The following is a 6,437-nucleotide window of genomic DNA, read 5'->3' as shown; positions in this document are numbered from 1 at the left end:
AAATATATATATATATATATATATATATATACCATATCTATTAATATTAATAATAAGAATGGATTTTTATTTGCACAATCTGTCACTCGTAAAGAAATAACTGAACTTGGATCATCTAACTTAATCGGAGAAATTTCTTCAGTCAAAGTTGACTTTAGTTTAAGACAAATTAATCTCAGATTAGACTTTATACAACACAAAATTCCAAGTTCAGCTAGAACAAAGATCAATTTAACCTCTGATCTAAGATTAAATGGTTTATACAATGAGCCCTTAAAGTTCTCTTATGATCTTGCTCACCATATGAGAAAACTTGAGTCACCCCTACAAGTAATATTTATATCTGATATCTATTTTTTTTTTCAGTCGACAACCATTTACACAGTCATAAATGCAGCTTCTCAACATTATGAATCTTGATTATGATTACTATGCATGTTCTTGTATATCACAACGTCTGGATTAGTTTTTAATTATATTATTGTGTTTTATAAGCATGATGAATTCTGTGACCGGGAGGAAAAAGGTTCTAAGTAAAAATTTTATACTTTTCAGGAGAGCAGTAGAAAGATTGAAATTAGTGTCAATTATAGATTTATTTTAATTAAGAGGTTTTTCCTGGATATTATTTGTTTATATTTGTTTTAAAATGAATAATGTTGTTCATTTAACAATTTTCTTCATTATTTCCTAAAATAGCCGCACTTAAGCCCTTTTAAGACTACGACCCAAACTGAGAAGAAGGGACTATTTAAACATAAGACCTTTTTCACGTCAAAATAAATGAGAAATGTAAATTATTAGGAATGCAAAATAGGTCTTAAACAATACAGGACTGTTTACCTGGTGCTTAAAGTTTTAAAAGGAAAGGTCATCGGTATGTGATAAAATAGCTAAAATACAAGTTAGACCTTTTTAATAGGGAAGTATGGAAAATAAAAATGTGATGTTCGTAAGGAATAAAGTATTAAATATTCTTAAGTCCTTTATTATGTGTGTGCTCGATTCAAAAAGTACTTAGGACATTTGGGAACGCTCTATAAATCCAGTCAGGACTTTGTAGAGAATTGTTTCCGCTTTCAGAATATATAAAAATCTCATTTTCACAAAAAATTGACTTAAGACCTTTTTCTTCCCGGCCACAGAATTAATACCGACAACTATACCATTTTGGCGGTCTATTAAAAAAAAAAAAAATTATAAAAACAAAACATGGCCGGCCATTACATGTTTCCGTGAGTGTAGAATGATATTTTTTTCTCGCACATGCTTTAATTTTTACATATTTTGTGGAGCCTTTTTTATTTAAACTAACCCATAATAGAGTCCTATTTCTTGTGTCGAATGCGTTTTTAATTTCTGTGAATTTTATATTTGTCTTGAAATTGTATTATTTATTTTCAGGTCCACACCTGTGGAGTAACGGTTAGCGCGTCTGGCCGCGAAACCAGGTGGCCCGGGTTCGATTCCCGGTCGGGGCAAGTTACCTGGTTGAGGTTTTTTCCTCAATCCAATATGAGCAAATGCTGGGTAACTTTCGGTGTTGGACCCCGGACTCATTTCACCGGCATTATCACCTTCATCTCATTCAGACGCTAAATAACCTAAGCTGTTGATAAAGCGTCGTAAAACAACCTACTCCATTTATTTTCAGTCAATTTCTGTTAATACAGTGTTTATGCCGGATTTCCAATATACAGAGTAAACGGTAAGTAATGGCATTAATTTTAGAGGGTTATTCTTTGAGATATTTCAAGCAAAAAAGTTTAATACAATTTTGCTCCTTCATGTTTCCTTTTCGAGATAAATTTGTTTTATATGAAACATTGGATTGTGTATTTTGGGATAGCCATTGATTTAATTCACAATATGCTCAGTCAATTTAAGAGAACAGAGTATTGTGATAATAAATTATTGAAAGAACTTCAGTTTTGTCCTTTAAATGCGTAGAAATTTCATCCCAACAAATGTAATATTTTAAAATTTCTTTTCAGAGCAAAATTGTTACATTTCTTCGCATCAAATTTCTGCACATTTTAAGGATAAAACTGAAATTCTTTTAATAATTTATTATCATAGAATATTGCTCTCTTAAATCGACTGAGCAAATTGGGAATTAAATCAATGCCTTTCCCAAAACAGTCTATGAAATGTTCCATATGAAATAATTTTTAACTCGAAAAGAAAGCAAAAACGAGAAAAATTCTATGAAACTTTGTTTGAAACATCTCAAAGAATAACCCTCTGAAATTAATGGCATTACTTACGATTCAGCCTATATTATTAAATAAAATAAGTTACGCAATAAGTGAACAATGATTAATGAAAGTAATATAACTATTATGTATTAATGAAAGTAATATAAGTATTATGTATTAATGAAAATAACTGAATATAAGGTGGGTGCTCCTGTTACGACCATGTCACTGATATGGCCATCCCCCTATTGTGAGTTAGTTAACCAAAAAATCAGCTAAATTGCAGCAGCATCCAGTGAAAGGGCATCCTGGTATGTCACTTGATCGTTTTCCATCCAGTCAGGTTGAGCAATATGGCGTCAGTTGCCTGTTTTGCGGTTTTCATGTGACCTCTTCTTATTTTTCTCTGGTAAGTCTCCTTTGTTTATGCATGTTTTTCAAAGACTTGTTTCATGAAAGCCATAGTACTCTATTCAGTATTTAATGTTCTGTTGATTGGTGTTGTCGTTGATGGCGTATCTTACGAGTTGTTCATAATCAAACGATTTTCGTGAAAGCTTACCTGCTCCTGATATGGCCATATCAAATGCACCATGGCCATATCAAGTTTATTTCACGTTTATTTTTTCACCTGACAAATTATATGCCTTACAGCTGGGATTACGCAAACATTTTGTATTTTAGGAAAAACAACTTAATTTTTTATGGAAATACCTGTTTTGACTACACTTTTGAATTATAAAAAGATTATTAAGTGTAATATTTATTCATTTTACACCAAAAATATTTAATTTTAGTACAACTGCGCTATCTGTCGAAAAATCTGAAAGTTAGAATTTATAAAACAGTTATATTACCGGTTGTTCGGTATGGTTGTGAAACTTGGACCGTGACTTTGAGAGAGGAACAGAGATTAAGGGTGTTTCAGAATAAGGTTCTTAAGAAAATATTTGGGGCTAAGAGGGATGAAATTACAGGAGAATGGAGAAAGCTACACAACGCAGAGCTACATGCATTGTATTCTTCACCTGACATATAATTAGGAACATTAAATCCAGACGTTTGAGATGGGCAGAACATGTAGCACGTATGGGCGAATCCAGAAATGCATATAGAGTGTTAGTTGGGAGGCCGGAGGGAAAAGGACCTTTAGGGAGGCCGAGACGTAGGTGGGAAGATAATATTAAAATGGATTCGAGGGAGGTGGGATATGATGGTAGAGACTGGATTAATCTTGCTCAGGATAGGGAGCAATGGCGGGCTTACGTGAGGGCGGCAATGAACTTCCGGGTTCCTTAAAAGCCAGTAAGTAAGTAACTAGGTAACTGAATGTAAATGTATTTGTACAGAAGAATTTCTGAGAAGTGTATTTTCTGTTCGAGGAAGCATCTTAATTTAGTAATACGGAGTGATAGGCACTACCAGAAAAGCTGCAAACATAGGATGTATTCGTGTTATTACTCTGTGTTTGTCGACACGTAGTATCGATAGCATGCGTACAATTAATTCCTGCACTAATTCAAGGTTGATTACGCAATATTTAATTAACCTATTTCATTTTTACTTCCACGTCAAGAATTTGACCTTCTATCTCTTACTGCGCGTTATAGAATACACCAATAATAAAATTAATGTTCTTTCCTGCTTGATAATAAGACACGTTAACTCAAGAGTGTCCTACTTAATCATGATTTAATTAAAAGAAAATCCGAAAACTGGATTATTCCATAGGGAGGAGGTAATTTTCAAATCGTATTAAGTCCACTTTTTGACATAAGTGAGTTTTATACAATTTCCGCATATTCTAAACACGCTCTTTTCAATGGTGAAGACAGTTCGCGTCTAACTGTATTAGGTTCCAAGCAAACAAGGCTTGAAATACTGGGTGTTCATTTCAAAGTGTGTCATGACGTCACTGTTGATGAGTCAGCGATTTGAAGCGAGTTTCAGCTTTTGTGTCAGAGAAGTTTCCTATTAATCAAGGCGTTCAATCAGAACTTGAGAACGTGTACGGTATAACTTGAACGTCGTAGCAACAGATGGCGGTCTGTACGGTCTGTGTGCTACCATAACCTCTTTCGAACTGTGTTTTGCGCGGCCAAGTCGTACGCAAGGTATCTGTTATCGGTTGCGTACGGCAACATTCCACAATACAAATCAAATGCTCCGTGTCCATGTTGACCGTCGAAGTTAATGTCAACAAATACGTAAGAAATCGTCTTAACGCTCTCCCCATATCCTGACAGTAAGAAAAAAAACCACCTCAGTACATGTTTCGAAACAGTTCACATTCCTGCCATTACCGGCGTTGCCGTACATATCAGTAAGTACTCTCCAGAATGAACGCCGTACTTGCTATGCAACTTCTCTGGCACATATGTAATACGCCTCTGCGGAAGTGTAGTAAGATTGAATTGTCTAGGCTCATCGACTAGCCATATGACGGCATACAGCGAGCCATGACACACTTTGAACTGAAACGCAGTATAGCGTTCACTTCAAATCGTATTTTGTTCACCTCTTCGTCCATTTTAAACCATATTAAGTCCTCGTTAATATAAAAAGAGTAATTTCTTTGCACTGAATTATTTGGCGCTAATTCTTAATTCTCTATTTCCGCCCAATATCAGTTGATTATTGTTGTGTGAAGGTTTGTTTCTACTACAGACTGTTAACTAAAGAAGATGGCAGGAAAAATGGACAGATTAATGTATTAATGATTATGGAACCAACATACCACATGGATTATCCGTCAAAGATGTTATGTATGCTTCAATAATAAAATAATAATAATAATAATAATAATAATAATAATGGATACCTTCAATATTTATCAGGCTGTATAATATGATACAGTATGTAATTCCGATTTTAGTAACCACTGCATTGGCTACAACATTCGCTTTCAAATTTCGATAGTCTTCCGAAAGTGTAGGCCTATATTGAGTTGGTCGTTCTGTATTATTTTCCCATGGTTCTGTCTTCATGCACCAACGGAGAACTCGAGAGAAGGATGCATGATATAAATACAGGGTGTAAGGGGTGTAAGTGCCATTATTTTAACTGATGATTGTTCATGTCATAAGGAATAAAAAATGTCCTTACAATTTTTTTCTAATTTCAATATTTAACTAATTATTAAAGTTTACAATATTAGACGTTTTGAACGTTGCTGAATGGGGAGAAGGGGGTTTAGAAGTACACAGTACAGCTCAAGCGGATACAGACATACCGGTACAAAACAGATGCTCTGTTCTAATGCAGGAGCGGACCATGACAATACCGTTGTTTACATAAAACGAGCAGCAAATACAAACTTTCAATCTCATTAATAGAACATTGTGGTAAATTTACATTTTATGTAACAATATTGCTCCATATTTTATTGTACGTTTAAGAAATAAACAAATAATGGTTTCCTGCACAAAATCACACGACCTTTTTTCTAATGCAAAATTTTAATCTCTCTCGCTTCCGTAAAGCAATATCATTTTTAAACAAATTTCTGATTACATTTTTTCGAAACGGGGTAAGAGACTTCTAGTTTCTACTAATCGTTGAGAAACTGCTACAAAAGTTCGTCGATTAGGTAACCTTCTTTGAGGAAAACGTTGACGGTACATTCTTCTTGCCTCATTTGAATTACGACGACTTTCCCCATAAATTAACAACATATGATATTCCTGAACTGTGAATGACATTGTAAGTTGTTTATCGAATACCCTGTACTGAACTGCCATCCGCTCTGCAGTAGACCTATGGACAGGGAGCTTGAACTCAGCTGACTCGTACTTACGTCTGTGCAGAGTACTGCCTGCTGAACACGTTGCCACGTCTCTCACGCCAGAATATTAACAAACTTAAGCATGTATTTTTATTTAATTTCACGAAAACGTAACAGAACACACAAATATGTATTTATTCTAATATTAACTCTTTGCTAGATATACCTACTGATGTAATTGTTTTCGTAATTTTACTAACGATATAAGCAGTGTAACGCCAATAAAATAAGAAAATAAATATTTTTTTCTGAGAAAACTATCATGTTGTATAGATTTTTTTATCCTGTAGACCGTCCCCGACGACTGTGAAAAGAATGGCACTTATACCCTTTACATCCTGTACAATAGCATATTATATCTAATTGTTGTTCACGAACCATCTCAGTGTGGGGGTGGTAACAACGATAATGGTGGTGGTGGTGGTGGTGGTGGTGGTGGTACATCAGGCTGGTAT

Source organism: Periplaneta americana, chromosome 7 (assembly GCF_040183065.1).
Source record: "Periplaneta americana isolate PAMFEO1 chromosome 7, P.americana_PAMFEO1_priV1, whole genome shotgun sequence".
In the NCBI taxonomy this organism is placed as follows: domain Eukaryota; kingdom Metazoa; phylum Arthropoda; class Insecta; order Blattodea; family Blattidae; genus Periplaneta; species Periplaneta americana.
Note: the sequence above shows the minus strand (reverse complement) of the source record.